The 17,289-nt window shown below is 42.1% G+C and overlaps 1 protein-coding gene across 1 annotated transcript in view; it reads left to right on the top strand.

Moving 5' to 3' along the window:
• Nucleotides 1–17,289, top strand: part of Fam189a2 (family with sequence similarity 189 member A2) — a 62,804-nt gene that overhangs the window by 23,364 nt on the left and 22,151 nt on the right.

Raw genomic sequence — 17,289 nt, 5'->3', positions numbered from 1 at the left:
GCTAATATGTACATATAAAGTGAATACATGCCATATTTGTCTTTCTAGGTCTGAGACACTTCACTCAGGATGACTATGTTTCTAGTTATATCCATTTACTTGCAATTTTTAAAAAAATGGTTGAATAATAAATACTTTATTGTGTAAATGTACCACATTTTCTTCACCCATTCTTCCGCTGAGAGATATCTAAGTTGTTTCCAGTTTCTGGCTTTTATGAGTAGAGCAGCAGTGACCATGGTTGAGCAAGTGTCTCTGTGCTAGGATGAAGCGTCCTTCAGGTGTATGCCCAAGGTAGATGGATTCCCATCTTCCTGAGGAACTGCCCCACTGATCTCCATAGTGGCTGTACAAGTTTGCACTCCCACCAGCAAAGGAGGAGTGTTCCCCTTACTCCACATCCTTGCCAGCATGACCTGTCACTCTTTAAAACTGATCTTAGCCATTCTGACAGGTGAAGGATGAAATTTCAAAGTAGTTTTGATTTCCATTTCTGAAATGGCTAAGGATGTTGAACATTTCTTTAAGTGTTTCTCAGCCATTAGAGTTTCCTATTTGAGAATTCTGTGAAGATCTTTACCACATTTTTTTTATTAATTAAATTTATTCATTTATTTTATATGCTGACCTCAGTTTCCCCTCCCTTCTCTCCTCTCATTCCCTTCCCCCAATCCACTCCTCCTCTGTTTCTGTTCAGAAAAGGGCAAGCCTTCTGTGGATTTCAACAAAGCATAAAGTTAAGGTATGACTAATCTCCTCCCATTGTTTTAAGGTTGGGCAAGGCAATCCAGGATGAGGAATAGGTTCCTGGAAGCTAGTCAAAGCATTAGGGCCAGCCCCTGCTCCCACCACTAGGAGTTCCATAAGTAGGCCAAGCTACACAACTGTCACACATATGGAGGGCCTAGGCTGGTCCCTTGCAGGCTCCCTGGCTGTCTGACCAGGCTCTGTGAGCTCTTGAGCCCAGGTTAGTTATTTCTGTGAGTTCCTTTGTGATATTCTTGACCTGCCTAGGCTTGTCTTCCTCCCTCTCTTCAGGATTCCCCGAGCTTGGCCCAAAGCTTGGCTGTGAGTCTGCATCTGTTTCCATCAGTTGCTGGATGAAGCCTCTCTGATGATAATTGGGGAAGTCACCAATCCATGAGTATAGCAGAATATCATTAAGCATCATTACTCTGACATTTTTTTTTCTAATTCTGTTTAATTTTATCCTAGGTCTCTGGGCCATCCAGCCTCTGGGTCCTGGCGCTGCAGGCAGTGTTGGTGGGGTGGGCTCATTCTCGTGGTATGCGTTTGAAGCTGGACCAGTCATTGGCTGGCACTCCCACCATCTGCCTGCTCCCCTTACTTATCCTCCCCACTCCTGCCACAGTTCCCATGGGCAGGAAAAACTGTAGGGGAGCAGGAGGTAATAGGTCAGGACAGAAAAGGGTCTGTAAGGCTGAGGAAACAGGAACTCACTGTCTTTAGACTGAGGATCTCATCGAGGTAAGCTGGTGGCTACAGCAGTTCAGCTGAGATCCGTTAGGGTGAGGACTCAGAGGCTTCCAGTCTGAGGAGTTGGCGAGGTGAAGATGGCTGTGGCTTCTTCTGTCTCTCTTCTTCTGTCTCTTCTGTCTTCTCTGTCTTTCAGCTTTCATCCCAATATCTGGCTCTGGTTTTTTTTTTTTTATTAATAAAACTGTTTAGCAATTTGTGTTACAAGAAGCAGTCATTAAAAGTCTTCCAACCAAAAATAGCCCAGGGCCAGATGATTTCAGCACAGAATTCTACCAGACTTTCAAAGAAGAGCTAATACCAATGTTTCTCAAATTGTTCCACAAAATAGAAATAGGAGGAACATTGCCAATTTCTTTTTATGAGATCACAGTCACTCTGCTACCCAAACCACACAAAAACTCAACAAAGAAAGAGAATTACAGACCAGTTTCCCTCATGAACATTGATGCAACAATACTCAATAAAATACTCAAAACCAAATCAAGGAATCCAAGAACACATCAAAAAGATCATCCAACATGATGAAGTAGGCTTCATCCCAGAGATGCAGGGATAGTTCAACATACAAAAATCTGTCAATGTAATCCGCCATATAAACAAACTGAAAGAAAATAATTATATGATCATCTCATTAGATGCTGAAAAAGCCTTTGACAAAATCCAACACTCCTTCATGATAAAGGTTTTAGAGAGATCAGACATACAAGGGACATATCTAAACATAATAAAAGCAATACACAGCAAACCAGCAGCCAACATCAAATTAAATGGAGAGAAACTCAAAGCAATTACACTGAAATCAGGAACAAGACAAGGCTGTCCACTATCCCCATATCTATTCAATACAGTACTTGAAGTCTTAGCTAGAACAATAAGGCAACAAAAGGAGATCAAGGGGATATAAACTGGAAAAGAAGTCAAACTTTCACTATTTGCAGATGATATGACAGTATATGTAAGTGTCCCCAAAAATTCTACCAGGGAATTCTTACAGCTGATAAACACCTTCAGAGAGGTGGCTGGATACAAGATTAACTAAAAAACAAACAAACAAACCCATTAGCCCTCTTATGCATAAACGATAAAAACAGGCAGAGAAAGAAATCAGGAAAACAACACCCTTCACAAGAGCCATAAATAAGATATCAGAAGCTGGAAAGATCTCCCATGCTCATGGATCAGTAGGATTAGCATAGTAAAAATGGCCATCCTACCAAAAACAATCTACGGATTCAATGTATCCTCATTAAAATCCCAACACAATTCTTTATAGACCTTGAAAGAACAATGCTCAACTTCATATGGAAAAACAAAAAACGCAGGACAGCTAAAACAATCCTGTACAATAAAAGAACTTCCAGCAGTGTCACTATCCCTGGTTTTACCCTATTTTTTAATTGTTTTCTTGATATCTAGTTTTTGGAGTTCTGTATATATTTTGGATATTAGCCCTTTATTGGATGTGTAGCTGGTCAAAATCTTTTCATTCTGTTGTCTATCACTTTGTCACAATGATGGTGTCCTTTCCCATGTCTGTTAGTTTTTCAAGACAGGATTTCTCTCTGCAGCCCTGGCTGTCCTGGAACTGCTCTGTAGACTGTAGCTAGAGTTTTTCTCTCCAGCTCCCGCTAAGCCCCAGCAGTCCGACAGCCCAGTTAAAAAATAAACACACAGACGCTTATATTATTTAAACTGCTTGGCCTAATGGCTCAGGCTTCTAGCTATCTAGTTCTTACATCTTAAATTAACCCATTTCTGTATATCTAGACCTTGCCACATGGCTCGTGGCTTACCAGTATCTTACATGTTAGTACTCATGGCGGCCGCTGGCAGCGTCTCCCTGCTTCAGCCTTCCTGTTCCCAGAATTCTCTTCTCTGCTTTTCCTACCTATACTTCCTGCCTGACTACTGGCCAATCAGCATTTTATTTATACAGAGCGATATCCACAACAGTAGACCAAGCGGCCTTGATCTCATAGATCTCTGCCTACCTCTGCCTCCCAAGTACTAGGATTAAAGGCATGCACCACTACCACCCAGCTTGCTTTTTGGTTTTATGAGGTCCTAGTTATGAATTGTTGATCTTAGTGCCTAATGCCAATGGTGTTCTGTTCAGAAAGTCTTTGCCTGTGTCAATCAGTTCAAGGCTATTCCTCACTTTCTCTTCTATCAGATTCAGTGTGTTTGGTTTTATGTTGAGGACTTTGATCCATCTGGAGTTGAGTTTTGTATAGATTGGGAAGTGTGGATCTATTTGGATTCTTTTACATGCAGCTGTCCAGTTGGACCAACACCATTTGTTGAAGATTTTTTTTTTTTTTTTTTTTTTTCCAGTGTGTATTTTTGGCTTTTTTTTTAAAGTAAAAAATCAGGTGTCCATAGGTGTGTGGATTTATGTCTGGGTCTTCAATTCAATTCTAGTAATCAATGTCTCTGTTTTTGTGCCAATACCATGCTTTTTTTTTTTTTTAAATTACTATAGCTCTGTAGTACAACTTTAAATCAGGGATGGTAGTACCTTCAGCAGCTCTTTTATTGTTCAGGATTTTTTTTAGCTATCCTGTTTTTTTTTTTTTTTTTTTTTTTGTGTGTGTGTGTGTGTGTGTGTGTTTGTGTGTGTTTCCATATGAATCCAAAGATTGTCCTTTCAAGATCTGTGAAAGATTGTGTTGGAATTTTGATGGGGATTGCACTGAATCTGTAGATTGCTTTTGGTAGGATGACCATTTTTACTGCCTTAATCCCACTGATCTATGAGCATGGGAGATCTTTCTATCTTTTGATATCTTCTTCAGTGTCCTCTAGTTTTTAATCATACAGGTCTTTTACTTGTTTGTTTAGAGTTTCCCCAAGATACTTTATATTATTTGAGGCTATTGTTAAAGTTGTTGTTTTCCTGATTTCGTTCTCAGACCATTTGTTATTTGTATATAGGAGGGCTACTTATTTTTTGACTTAATTTTGTATCCAGCTACTTTACTGAAAGTGTTTATCAGCTGTAGGATTTTCCTGGTAGAATTTTTAGGGTCACTTATGTATACTATTATATCATCTGCAAATAAAGATACTTTGATTTCTTCTTTCCAATTTGTATCCCCCGATCTTTTTCAGTTGTCTTATTGCTCTAGCTAAGATTTCAAGAACTATATTAAATAGATATGAAGAGAGTGGACAACCTTGTCTTATCCCTGATTTTAGTGGAATTGCTTTGAGTTTCTCTCCATTTAATTTGATGTTGGCTGTCGGCTTGCTGTGTGTTACTTCTATTATATTTAGATATGTTCCTTGTATCTCTGATCTCTCTAAAACCTTTATCATGAAGGGGTGTTGGATTTTTGTCAAAAGTCTTTTCTACTTCTAATGAGACCATCATGTGGTTTTTGCTTTCCCTTTCTGGTCTTGAATTGTTTTATTCATTTCCTTTCAGTGTTCATTTACATTTTCATAGATTTCTTTAAGGGACTTATTCGTTTCCTCCTTAAGGAACTGTATCACATTCATAAAGGCCATTTTAAGGTTTTTTTTTTCTTGTGATTCAACTATGTTTCGATACTCAGGGCCTGCTGTAGTAGAGTTACTGGCCTTTTCTGGAGACATATTGTCCTGGCTATTATTGATTATGCTTTCACACTGACATCTAGGCATCTGGGTCTGGGGAAATTGTAATTCTAGGTGCTGATATCAAGTCCTGTCTAGTGGCTGTTTGTTTTCTTGGTTTCCATTGCCCTTTCTGGTTCTTAGAAGAGTGTGGTGGCTATGTGTTGCCTAGTAGAAAATTCTGCTGGGATCCTGGTAGGTGTGGCTGCTAAGGCTTCCAGGTAAAATGTGTTTCTATGCATTGGGAGCTGACACTTAGAAATGGGAGTGGGCTAGGAGAAGAGAGGCCTGAGTGGGTTCACGGGAGGGAGAAGGCGAGATGTTCCACCAGGATCTGTTTATTCCCTGGGAATGGGGTCAGAGAGTGAAGGGGGGCTGCAGCAGGTGGTCCCAGCTATGGGGATGAGACTGGGGGATTGGACTTAGAGGAGAGGTGAAGATCTGCAGCTAGTCTACCTGCTGGAGTGTCTCAGCTTCCCTCAGTGGTGGACAGTGATCAGGAACATGGAAGCCAAATAAACCCTTGCTGCCCCAAGTTGCTTTTGGTGGCGGTCTTTATCACAGCAATAGAAATCAAACTAAGACACACTTACTTACACACAGTAAGAAGAGTAACAAATATAAGAGGAAAAATCCACTTTTGTTTATCAAAAGAAGAGCTTGTTAGCCTTCTTACTCTTTTCAAAAGTAAAAGCCAGGACTCTATATTTCTTCTAGCACTTGGATCTGGTGATGTGCCCCTCAGTTAACCATTGTCAACTCAGGTTGCCTTGTGCTCATCCACAGTCCCTCCTCTCCCTCTGTCTAAAATAGTTTTCATTTCCTCTGCTGGTGACTTTCTAATATTAAATTGTATTGCAGGCTTCTGTGTCTTATGTAGTTCCTTAGCTTTGCATAGTATCTTTTGACTGTGTCTTTTATAGAAGAAATTAGCCATTTCCCCTTCCTTTCTCCCTTCCACCCCCCAGTTATTGATAAGAACATTGTTATCATTATACTGTCATATACTGACATTTTGCTTTTCTTTTTTTCTTTTTTCTTTTTTTTTTTTGGTTTTTCGAGACAGGGTTTCTCTGTGTAGCTTTGCGCCTTTCCTGGAGCTCACTTGGTAGCCCAGGCTGGCCTCGAACTCACAGAGATCCGCCTGGCTCTGCCTCCCGAGTGCTGGGATTAAAGGCGTGCACCACCAACGCCCGGCGACATTTTGCTTTTCAAGTCTGTTATGTTATCCAGATCTTGCCTGTACACCATTTCTATGGCAGAGATCTATCCACGGCGTTTGTAGCATGTGCACGATGTGAAGGGTACTGTCTGGGGGAGCTAGGAGCAGATTCTTTGCTTCACATTCACCTTTAGGAGAGATTCCAGTTGTTCTCACATCCTAGAGTCTCTTAGATGATCTAAGCAGGGCTTGCAAGGCTGTTATTGAAAACCCATTTTGCAGTCATTAGCTGATCTCTGCCCCCTGCCTCCCCCAAACCCTGGGCCTATAAATAGATTAGAGCATAAAGAGACAAATGTTTTGGAGAAAGTTACTGGATTGTGGTGGCATTATGAGTCCCACCCCGCCCAAGGGGTACTTAGAGATAAGTACTTGGAGACCTGATATGGGTCCCTTGGTGTTTGGCTATGCCAGCGTTGTGCCTAAAAAGGCTGGTTGGAAAGCCCTATGGCCTCAGTTGGTAAACAGCTGTGTATTCACAGCCCAGACTCTAGCAAATGCTTGTAGCTGGCTGGCTGGACCTGCAGGAGAGTGTTGACCTGGAGTGAGGGCCCTGAAAGAGTCGGGAGATCACAGGAGAAAGAGGCTGGGCTTGTACTTCAGATGCCAGGACAAGGACTGTGGCTCAGCAATAGGTGTCTCAGGAGCCAGTGGGGGCTTCATGGGTGGAGAGTCCCCAGACATGCTAAGATGGATGATGATCGTTATTGTGATTAATAGTGAGACATTAGCAGTCACAGCAGACTGAGAGAAGCAGACACAGAACTTAGGAAGTGGGACATGGCAATTGCTCCTGGCCCTTCCCATGCAGCCATGCTTATTTCTCACAGTAATGAGCCTAGTGCTGAGGAGGAAAGCCAAAATTCAAATGAAACTCCGAGCTTTCACTGGGACACAAACATGGGCATGTTAAGGACTGAATTTTAATTATGGCTTGAAGCGATCAGCGCACATTTTTGATCTTACACTGGGAGAAAAGTCAAGGGCCTGGCCTTGAATTTCATCTAAACAGATGAGAGGCGGGAAAGCCCATGGAGCAGCCTCCGCCAACACTGGAAAAGGACAGGTGACCTGTTTCTCTCAGGTCCTGCTTGTGCGCATTGTTCCCTGTGACCAGGAGCATGACGAGCAGAGAGCAGGAGATGCAATCTCAGGTCACTCAGGGGAGTAGTGTTTGCAGCAGCCGAGCCAAACACACATTCATATTCTTGTCTGTTCTTTACTCAGTAGATGTCATATTTTCAGTGGCTTCTGTTTTGGACCATGACTTTTCTGTCCGTCACTTTTCTTTGGCTCCGTTAAAACACCACGACCAAAGGCAACTTAAGGAACAGAGTTTCTGTTGGCTTACAGTTCCAGAAGGAGAGGAGTCCATCATGGCAGGGAGGCATGGCAGCAGTGCCAAGCAGCTGAGGGAGCACATCTTTAATCACAGACATGAAGGGTGAACTGCAAGTGTACTCAGCCGATGCACTCCCAAAGCCCGCTCTATGGGAGATGCTTCCCCCAGCAGGGCTGTGCTTCCCAAAGATTACCATTTCTGTAGATGACACCACCAAACAGAGATGAGGCGTTCAAATACCCGAGCCTGTGGGGGACATTTCTCATTCAAACCACCCCAGCTTGGATGTATATAGCGTTCTGTTTCCCTACATGTTCCTCATGATCCTTTGCTTTCCTGTGTGAACAAAACAAAACAGCTCACCTCAGATATTATGTGCCTGTTCCTTATTCTTTTTTGTGAGTGTGGATTCACTATGCTATAGTTGACATACAGAAATTTTTCCTTGTCTGAAGGACACAAGTGGTTTGTGCAGGCATGAGCAAATGTCACTGCCGTCATTTGCTGTCACCCCTGTAAAGAGACCCTGGGCCTTTTAGAAGTCTCTTCCCATTCCCCTGTTGTACCTTCAGTCCTATGGAACCACTGATCCTCTCTCTGTCTCTAGATTTGCTTACTATGGATATTTCAGGTTGATATAATCACATCATACAAGATTGGTTTTGACTGTCAGCTTCCACTTGGCAACTTTTTAGCATAACATTTTCAAGGTTTATCTGCTCTAACAGGTGTCTGTACTTTTTTCTTTTTATTGCTGAATAATATTCCATTGTATGGTTATAATATATTTTACTTCTTCATTGATTCATGGACTTTCCTACTTTGGGCTATTATGGGTAATATGATCTGGATATGAGGCACTTCTTAAAATGGCTTGTACCTGGAGGTTTGGCTCCTTAGTGAAGAGAGGTTCTGGAAACTTTAGAAGCAATTCATGGGGATGGGGGGTTGTCTTTAGAGGACGTGCCTTGTACCATTCCTTCTCTCCTGGCTCTTATCTGCTGTGACATGAGTAGCCTCCATCACATGCTTCTGCAGCCATACTATTCTGTCTCACTGTTGGCTCAGAATCAGCAGAGCCGTGGACTATAGACTATCACCTCTGAACTCAGCCTTATAACCCCCACCAGCTTGTGCCAAGTGTTTCGTCATGGTATGTAAAAGCAGCACAACCCCACTTTGATTGGTAGTGTTTACTATTTTTATTTTCCATGGCCCCTATACCAGCTCCTGCCTCCAGGTTTCTGCCCTCTGTGAATTCCTGTCCTGACTTCTTTTGATGATGAACAGTGGTCTGGAAGTGTAAGCCACATAAACCCTTTCCTCCCTAAGTTGCACTGGTCATGGTGTTTCAGTACAGTAATAGTAACCCAAACTAAGACAATCAATAAAAGATGATGCCGGAAGCCATCCCCGACATGGATGGGTCCTGCAGAGGGTGTAAGGAGACAGCAGGGAAGGAAGTGAGCCAGGCCATGGTGGTCGGGAGAATCTTGCAGCCTGACTGACTAGTAGCCACAGTGTTTCTTTATTTATACAGAATTTAGTAAGCAGGGATACATTCATGATGTTCTAAAACATAGATCATATCATTTTTGGTTTTTGGACATGTGTTTCACTTCCTTTTGCTCATCTTTTAGTCATCATTAATAAACTATGACAAAACAGAGTTATCATTTCCAATCATTTTCCCTCAAGTTTTGACATCACTGATAAACATGATAAACAGAGTTATCATTCTTGCTCATTAACCCCATAATCCAATTTTTGAGAATTTAGAGGCATATGACAGTCTGTTCTCAGGCTGGTAGCTTTGGTTGCTTCAAGGACACTAGACCAAAACAAATCTTCAAGCCACCCTGAGCATTTTGCCATGTCTTAAGCAGTGTATTATTCACTCTTAGTGGTCAGAGTGCCCAGAAAAAATCCTCAGAATAAAGCTGCTGCAGTTATTATTCAAATTCTGGAATAATACAGTGTTTACATTTACATCTTTATAGAATTTGTCTACATGTCTAATCCTGGCATTCTATTGTTCCTTGATCATATGACATTATAGTAGCTCTACATGAGCTAACTTCTAAGAGAGGGAGGTCCTGACACCTCATACTTTTATCATCTTTCCACTCCACATTTTGCTCATCATTATGTCTCCGTGTAGGGCAGAGTTTTATGCCACGTAATTGTCTGAGTGTACAGTGGGAGGAGGCTTGTAATATGAACTGTGGCCAACTCCTCTAGCCCACCGAATCTTGTTGACCTTTTTGAGTTTACTTTGTTTTGAATATCTTGTTCCTGTGTAAGTTAAGGGACCTCTTTATTTGTCACAACCTCCAAGGTATAAGGAAGATCTTCAAGTAGATAATAATATCTCTCCAAAGGTGGGGGTAATAGTATGTCTAGGAAGCTTAGAAGCAGCATTCCTGGGAGAAGGCATAAATGATTCATAAGAAATTTTCCATCAATCCAATATCCCCAAATTGTACAAATATTAAAAGTGCCCCAAAGTATGTAACAGGTGGAGATGAAAACCAAAGGTGGCATGGCAGCCATCATGGGTCTCAGCTTTGCTGGATTTTTGTCAAGTAGCTGTGCTGGCTTTATGATTTCTGCCATTCCATTCAGATATGGTTGTGCCAAGATGATATCATCTGGGGCCTGGAGAACTGAAATACTTGTTGCTCTGCAGAGGATCTGGGTTCTAGTCCCAGAACCACATGGTGTCTGTAGCTCTAGTTCCAGGGCATCTCCTATTCTGACCTCTGAGGGCAGCAGGCAAGCACATGCTACATACTCACATGCAGGCAACATACTCATACATATAAGATAATAAAGTACATACTTCTAAAATAACTAAAAAGAGACATCGTATACATTTATTTTAAAAAGTAACTTCTTTTGAAAAAGTTTGCATGCCTGTATGCATGTGCATTCCATGAGTTTTTTTCACACTCCGTGGTGCACATGTGGAGGTCAGAGAACAGCCTTCTGGAGCTGATCCTTGTTGATGGATCCTAAGGGCTCCCTTAGGGGAGGGGGTGAGAAGGCGTGGCATCAACAGCACAGACACTGGGAGTCCATTGAAGGCAAATAACGAACTCACTTATTCAGTAACAGGGAAGGCCTTATATAACCTCATCCCAGCACCCGGTCTGTGTGGTCATCCCTCATTGGCTGGGCATGATCAGGAACTGTGACATTGATCAGGAACTCTGACAGTGACTGTTGCTAGGTCCTCAGGCAGACTCTAGGTTGGCTCATAAGGAGTAATTATGTGCATGCCTTGGCAATTGGTCTGAGCCAATTTCCTTGACCCTATGGGCCTGTCCTCCTACAGATCCTCACATTCCACTTTGTTGAAGGAGGATCTCTCTTGTTTCTACTGCTTTATTCCAGGTTATCTGCCCATGGGCTTTCTAGGTGATTTTCCTGCCTCTGTGTCCCATCTCATAGGAACACGGAGATTACATATGTAGTTTATACCACCACATCTGGTTTTTTACATGGTTAGGAATCCAACTCAGGTCTCAGGTTACATTTGCCCCTCTCTTTTACCTGCTGAGCCCACTTTCTCTTGTCTCTCATTCTCTTCTTTTGTTATGGAAGCTTTCAAAGATACTTCAAGTGGAGAGAAACCTAGTAAGCCCCATGTATAGTCCAGCTACATTAACCAACACTTGTCCAAAATGATGTCATGGAGACTCCTAATGACTTCCCTTCTCCTTGGCCTCTGCGTGGCTTTGAAGTAAAGCCCAGCAGTTCCATTTCATCTTTAAACAGTTTAGGATATATTTACAACAGACAGATACTTTATTGAGTTTCGCCAAACATATAGTCTCAGCCTTGTGTATCATTTTCTTAATTACTTCATTTCAACTGGAGCCAAGCAGCATCCTTGTGTTGCATCTGGCTGGTGTTTCTGCACATTCGCTGCCATCTATAACCCTCTCTTTCTCTTGTTTTTATCTGATGAAGAAACTGTATTTTTTGTCTATTTGAGTTATGCTATATTTCATGATGGGTTTGCCGTGTTCTTCTGTGCCCTTTCCTGTAGCTGGCTGTTAAATCTCTAGGCTTGACCTTGCTCAGGTTGCATTCTGGAGACAAAGTACTCCCGCAGTGGTGACTCACACTGTTACCAGTAAACACTCATTGTCTACTGTCTTCTGTAATATGGATTTCATTGATGACATTTGGACAACTTGAATAGCTTGTCTTTTAGGTTTAAAAATGTGAAGCAAATAGTCACAAGGAGAAGTCCTTGAACTGATGATCCCACACTGGGTCCTTGAAGTTCTTCCGCCCTCTGATTCATCAGATGTGTGTCTTTGGAATGGACCTGCATCTACATAAGGAAGCCACATACTCAGACTTGTTCTTGGTGCTTTGTGGTTTTTCTGAACACTGTAACAGTTCTCCTTTCAAATACTTTTTGTCTCAGTCACATGTATTTCCCTTTTTACTAGCTTACCTGTTAAGAAAACCAGTAACCAATGGGAACATTTGGGAAATAATCAGTTAACTAGGTGATCATTTTTACTGAGCACATGCTTCATGTCAGGCTTGGTTTTAGGCTCACAGGTACAAATGGACTGCTTAGAGTTTCTTTTCTGGTGATAGGACTTTTCAGATATCATGGGAAATACTTGACTACCTGATCAATGCTAGCTGATTGGTTACTGGGGTTTATACAATATTATCTGCCTATTATTCTTTTTTCCCCTCACTTTCTACCTCTCTCCCTTTCTTCCTTAGTTTTTCATTTTCTAGAACTTTACATATATGGAAGCATGTATGTTTTCACTTAGTTGGATGTTTCTGAGATCATCCATATTGTCACATGTATCAGTGACTTGTTAATGATCATTGCTGGGCTTCACTCTATTGGAGACTCCTTGTGGAATTACTGAGTCATAGCTGTGTTTAAAGGCTGATTAATGTTCCACCATGCTTGTTTTAGTTTGTAATGGCTTCTTCAATAGACTCAACTTGTTTTAATTATAAACTTTCTTTCATTTCCAAAGGGATCTGATAGCTGCCCATTTCTGAGTATTTGGGCATTCTGATGAGTAAATCTTGTTGTGTTTATTCTCTCCCTGTTGGTGGTGTTACAATCCAGTTCCTTAGGACCCTTGAGTAAATTCTACCTTCCAAAGCTTTGTGATTTTCCTGTTTTCTGTCTTTTAAATTTCTGCATTTAAAGATTTCACTTTAATACTGTTTTTAGTTTTTTTCAGTAACTAATATGCTAAAATACCCTCACCTCACCATGTTAAAGTTAGTTTGGGGGAGGCACAGAGAGAGAGCTTAGCAGTTAAGAGCACTTGCTGCTTTTGCAGGGGACCAGGGTTGGTTTCCCATTCCTAACATGGCAGCTGTAACTTCAGTTCCAGGAGATCTGATGCCCTCTTCTGGCCTCTGTGGACACTGCACACACATAGTGCACATATACACATGCAGGCAAACACTCAAACACATAGAATGAAAATAAAATGTCTAAATTCACTTTTAAAAACGTAATCATTTTAAGCTGATGCTTTCCTGTAGTTCCTGGAGCTAGTTATCACTTGGATACACACAGGAAGTTTAAGGCCTTTTTGAGCTTGGAGTAGTAGGGAAGTATGATCAGTATAAAATTCCTTAGGCAGGAGGGCAAGATCTGTCTATTTCTGGAATTAAATTTAGAGACATTCAACAATACCAAACTATGGTGGGCATGAGTATTTAATGATGCTATGTGTTAGGATTATGGAAAACAGTCAGCTAGAAGGAATAGGCAAACCCACAGCCATGCTTCTGGGTCCTCTCAGGGTCCGCCAGTATCCTATTGGGGGGCCACTTAATTAAGACCTGGATTAAAATGGCATCTCAGTTGCAAGAGATCTGAGTTTAGGTTAATTTATAAGGTCAAATCAAAACAATAATACCTTTTTGGTAAAAGCATTTAATATAAACAATCATAAAATACAGCTCACATTAGTAAGCATACATGAAAGACTCCCCCTAGGAGGACTCCCTCTCTCTGGATTTGGGGTTGCATTTCTTATTCTTAAGGATCTCATGTGATATTTTGGCTCTCCCTAAAGATCACCATCTAAGATGAAAGTTGTGGACAGACATTTTTCTTACCACCCTGACTTCCTGGTTCTTCAGAGTGGAATCTGCATCTGTGAATTCACGGGCCCAGTTTGTGGCACTGGACAGTTGAAGTCTCACTTGAGGGCAAAGGTCTGAGCTCAAAGAGTACAAAGCCTGGGTTAAATACGGGCAGACTTTGTAGAGACGTTGTATCAGGCTCCCAGCACAAGACACATGGCAGAATTAGAATAAGGCATGAGGTCAAGAAAGGGACTGTTCCAAGCACTCAGGCATGCTCTGGGGGAGCATACTGTTCCTGTTTTCTCAACCTGGGTGGCGGGGGGTGGGGTGGTGGTGAGCTATGGTCAGCACCTGAAAGACAACATCCTGGGCAGGACCTCAGAGAGGGCCCATGGCTCTCCCTGAGGGCCCAGCTGGTCGGAGATGTAAAGAAGGAGCCAGATGACTAGTTCCACAGCCTCCCTCGCTTTTCTCCTCGTGGTCTTGGTCACGACTTCTCCATGACTGAACTGAACTAGAGGCCAATGGCAAAGAAGTCCGCTAATGCGGTCCTCAGAGCACGTTCCCTCAAATGGACAGGGCAGGGAGGGTGGGAAGGGGAGCTCAGACTAAAGAGTGAAAAGCTGGTACCAGGCCCTGGGACATTCTTGTAAAACTTACTTTGTTATAACAAGCTGCCTCCTCCAAAGCAGGAATGGCCTTTATTCTTTTTATTCATTTATTTTTTTCAAGACAAGGTCTCTCTATGTAGCCCTGGCTGGTCTGGAATTTCTATAGAGAGTAGATTGGCCTTGAACTCACAGAGATCCACCTGGCTCTGCCTCCCAAGTACTGGGATTAAAGGCATGCACCACTATGCCCAGCTTTCCTTCCCTTTATTCTTAGTAGTAAAAGTGTGTGTATAGTATTTTTTAAAGGGCTTTAAAATAGGAAAACTTGTATAACACATTAATTCCTTGAGATTGGTAAGGACACAGAACCATTTAACAGACAGAACAAGTGAGTCTTGCAATTTTGCACTGGATCCTGGCCCCACATTTCAGAATTCTGTAAAGAGAAACTCACATCACCTGCAGTGATAGTTTTTAAGGAGAAAATGATTAAAATATAAGAAGCATAAAAAAAATTTCCCCTTCCTGGGTGTTGCTGGGTGGCTTCTGTGACACTAACATGTGTCACTGACAGCTGATGTTTTCCTAGTGTTTGTTGGTGGTGGTGCAACATCAGTGAAAGTCAGGGTGAAGATGCAGGTCGTGGAGGTCACACCATCACAGGGTAAAGCCAGAGGAGTCCACATTGAAGGTACCTGGGAGAACTGTGTGTCCCTCATAATCCAGTAGTTCCCTGGAACCCCATGCTGCCTCTGGAAGAGGTCCTCTGAGGACTCTAAACTGACTTGTCCCTGTTATTAGCATCTTACTGTAGAACGATATGTTTGTCACAAGCTAGAATCAGTAGTGATACTGTATGGTCAGTTAAAGACCCTACTCTTCAGATTCCCAGGTGAATCATCTGTCTGCTTCTGTCTGGGATCCCATCCAAGAGACATAACATTACATAACTGTTAGGTCCGCTGAGGCTCCTCTTGGCTGAGGCAGCTTCTCGGGGTTCCCTTGTTCCCTGGGACGACATTGACAGATGGGAGGGATGCTTATTGGGCATTTTTGCAAGACTGAGATTGTCTGATGTGGTACTCAGGATTTGACAGAGGCTATTATGGGTCTGGAGGAGAAGAAGGAAGAAGAGGAGGAGAAGGAGGAGGATCACAGTTGCAAAGTACTATTTCCAGTCCATCTTGCTGCGGTCCCATGCTGCTGAAACAATGTCACCTGGTGGATGGAGTGTTCATTGGTTTCTCTGATGGGGAGTTACTTGTCTTCCTCTTGGATGCTCTATTTTATGGGAGGAAGTCATCCTGTGCAAGTTCATGGAGTAGAGGCTGGAGGGTGAAGTATCTTCATGAATTATTTGCGATACTTCTGTATGGGAGATTTCTATTTAGTTTTTGAGAAACTGACTGTATTCTATAGTGATGACGCTATTTTCTGTTCACATAACAATGTCTAAATGCTCCTCATCCTCAGCAACCCTTGGCATTGTTGGCTTTGAAAATTTAACCATTTATGATGGTGTGGAGTGGTGTCTCATTATGGCTTAACTTCCATTCATGATAACTAATGATGTTGAATACCTTTTCATGTGCTTCTTGGCTGTTCTGCATTCTAATCCCCCCTCCACTCTGTGTGTGTGTGTGTGTGTGTGTGTAAAATGTTTGCCTAGGTCTTTTGTCTATACTCTTTAATTGGGCTGTTGCTTCATTACTGAGGTGGGTAGTTATTTCTATGTTTTACATGCAGATGTATCATGAAAATATTTATGGTGGAGCTGGACAGATAACTCAACTAGTAAAGGGCTCACACTGTAAGCATGAGACCCAAGTCCAAGCCCCAGAACCTATGTAGAAAAACTAGGCATGATGTTGTACTATACTTCCAGCTTTGGAGAGGTAGAGACAGGCAGATCCCTGAGGGGCACTGGCCAGTCAAGCTAGACAAATCAGTGAGCTCCAGCCAGAGACCCTGTCTCAAAAAATAAGATCTGTAGTGCCTGAAGAAAAATACCCAAGGTTGTCCTCTGGCTTCCATCTACATGTGTAGACATGTATGTATATACACATGCACCTGTGTACACACACAAACATATATATATAGAGAGAGATGTTTAAGTAAAATATTTTATGTTCATGAGAGTATTTTCTCCTAGTCTGTGATATACTTGTTGATTTTATTGTGTTTTTTGATGAGCTTAAGAAGACTCTGCTGAGTTTTGGGCTCCAGTGTTGGGAGTGATGGATCTTCATGCATTTACTATGCAATGGTGTTAATTTTTAGTGATAAAGATTAGTGATTATGCTGATGGGGATACAGGCCATAACCACATTTTCTTCTGAAGGTAGCTTATCTTGAAATAAAAGAAATCTTCCAGAGCCAAATTTAAGTCTTCCCTGTCGTCACACTCGTTGTGTCGCTGGGTCTGAAGACTGCAGACACATTACAGCTCTTCAGACAGCAACTGGCTATGTGGGAAGATCGCGCTCCACCCTTGGCCAGTTCCACATCCTTCTTTCCCCGTGAGCCTTGGCATGAACGATACAGTGCAAAGGGCAGGTGTCGTATGCTGCTCACATCAGTGGGGACGCCAGCTTGTGACAGTCACAACAGCAGGTCCCACAAAAATTTGACAGTGGCATTTGTGCAGAGTAACGGCAATAGGAAAGAAGCCAAGTTCCATTGCAGAGGAAGAAGGAAACCCATCTCCGCCAGGGAAAGTGGCATCATGTTAACTGTTAACTCACAGAATAGGTCTGAGGATCTTGCCGGTCTGACTTGAAATAAGGACAGTAGTTAAGGAAGATGTTTTTGGTATATTGAAGTTTATGTGTAAACCTGTTTGCCAGACATCTCTGATGTTATCAGCTATCTAAATTGATGACTGGCTTTAATACTGATAATTACTGACTCTGAGGTTT

This window comes from Peromyscus leucopus, chromosome 1 (genome assembly GCF_004664715.2).
Source record: "Peromyscus leucopus breed LL Stock chromosome 1, UCI_PerLeu_2.1, whole genome shotgun sequence".
In the NCBI taxonomy this organism is placed as follows: Eukaryota; Metazoa; Chordata; class Mammalia; order Rodentia; family Cricetidae; genus Peromyscus; species Peromyscus leucopus.
The sequence above is the reverse complement of the archived record's forward strand: the minus strand, read 5'-3'. Positions and strand labels throughout refer to the sequence as shown.